General features: G+C 38.3%; 1 long non-coding RNA gene across 1 annotated transcript; it reads right to left on the bottom strand.

Annotated features, from left to right (window-relative positions):
- Positions 1 to 202: 202 nt before the first annotated feature.
- LOC123177397 (uncharacterized) lies at positions 203 to 640 on the bottom strand. Its single transcript, XR_006488918.1, has 2 exons — positions 537 to 640; positions 203 to 451 (listed from the first exon to the last, which is right to left on the bottom strand). It is a non-coding gene; the product is annotated as an uncharacterized lncRNA (long non-coding RNA).
- Positions 641 to 2,096: the final 1,456 nt, after the last annotated feature.

Genomic DNA, 2,096 nt, shown 5'->3' with positions numbered 1-2,096 from the left:
AAGAAGGAACATGCAGAACTCGAACAACACCAAGAGCAACTTTCTCGCGGAAAAATGAATGTCAAGTTCAATGTGTTTGGTTCGTCGATGTTGTACCGGGTTATGAGCAAGATATACCATGCTCACATTGTCACAAAAAACAACTGTAGCAATGCTGATAGGTCGATGGAGCTCCTGAAGTAAGTGACGAACCCAACAAGACTCGGCCACAACAGTTACCACATCTTAAGTTATGCCGGTATAGCAATCACAAATTGCAGTACATAACACGATGACTTAAACAAAACGTTCATATGACTGGGAGGGAACTGATGATCATGCAATCTCCTTGGGTTCCTCAACTGGAGAAATGGTAAATGCAATGATTTTCACCACAACAGCTGAACATGCCATCAGCTTAATGGTACCCCAGATGTCCTTCATGATGAGATCGGACCTCTCCTTCTCCTTGCTTCAAAAATTCATGCAAAAAGTGGTAACATATCAATAAGATAATCCGTTACCAAGCGTTGAAAAAGGAGACAACGCATACATACCTAATAGACTCCACAACCTCATCAATCCGTCCCCTTAAGGACCCCGCCTCTCGCTCTAATTCTTCTAGACTAGCTGATTGCAAGTTAATTTTCGTACGCTACAATAGAAATAAAGATTCTATAAGTGATTTATTATAGCTATACAGGCATAACAGATAAATAAAGTGCATAGACATAACAAATAAACAGGGCATAGCAGATTCAAAGTAAGCAAATTCATAATATATCTCACGGGTATAAAAACATGATGTCTATGCTAGGATCAATGTTCCAAATAGCAGATAAATAGAAATGCGCACATGAACTAAGTATCATAGGTATAAAAGCATGATGTCTAAGATATTCCGTGGAGTTTCAGGACTTTTGGAGTTGCACAGAATAGGTCTCCAATATTTGCTCCTTTTCCAGCCCAGAATTCCAGCTGCCGACATTCTCCCTCTTCATGTAAACCTTGTAAAATAAGAGAGAATAGCCATAAGTATTGTGACATAATGTGAAATAATAGCCCGTAATGCAATAGAAATCGATATGAAAGCATGATGCAAAATGGACGTATCAACTCCCCCAAGCTTAGACCTTGCTTGTCCTCAAGCGAAAAGCCGATAACAATAAATATGTCCTCATGTTTAGATGTAGAGGCGTCGATAAAAATAAAATACGGACATGAAGGCATCATGATTATTCTCATAATAGCAACATATATAGATTTTGTCATATGATTACTTATGTTCAAGTGATGATCTTTTCACAATACAAAGGTATGAATCAGAAACCTTATTGAGCACCAACAAATTATAACCTCAGTTATTGAAGCAATTGCAATTTATCATAACGTCAGAGCTTAAAAGCAAGTCCACATACTCAACTATCACTTAGTCCTTCATAATTGCTAACACTCACGCAATACTTGTGGTTACTGAGTTTTAATCGGACACAGAGAAAGATAGGGGCTTGTAGTTTTGCCCCACAACCTTTTACCTCAAGGGTAATGTCAACAGTAACAATTCATGCTCCCCTACATCCAATTAGATATGTATATCGTGTTCTTTCCAACATGCTGAGCTTGCCAAAGGATAAAATGAAAAAGAAAGGTGAAGATCACCGTGACTCTTGCATAAGGTAGAAGATAATAATAAAAGATAGGCCCTTCGCAGAGGGAAGCAGAGGTTGCCATGCGCTTTTATGGTTGATGCACAAAATCTTAATGCAAAAGTACGTCACTTTATATTGCCCCTTGCATGTGGAACTTTATTATGCAGTCCGTTGCTTTTATTACTTCCACAACAAGTTCGTACAAAGCTTATTTTCTCTGCACTAATAAGTCATGCATATTTAGAGAGCAATTTTTATTGCTTGCACCGATGACAACTTACTTGAAGGATCTTACTCAATCCATAAGTAGATATGGTGGACTCTCATGGCTAAACTGGTTTAAGGGTATTTGGAAGCACAAGTAGTATCTCTACTTGGTGCTGAGAATTTGGCTAGCATGAGGGGGAAAGGCAAGCTCAACATGTTAGAGGATCCATGACAACATACTTTATCTCAGATATAAGAAAA

The sequence above is a fragment of the Triticum aestivum genome, unplaced genomic scaffold (assembly GCF_018294505.1).
Source record: "Triticum aestivum cultivar Chinese Spring unplaced genomic scaffold, IWGSC CS RefSeq v2.1 scaffold17091, whole genome shotgun sequence".
NCBI lineage: Eukaryota > Viridiplantae > Streptophyta > Magnoliopsida > Poales > Poaceae > Triticum > Triticum aestivum.
This window is presented reverse-complemented; position numbering and strand designations above follow the sequence as displayed.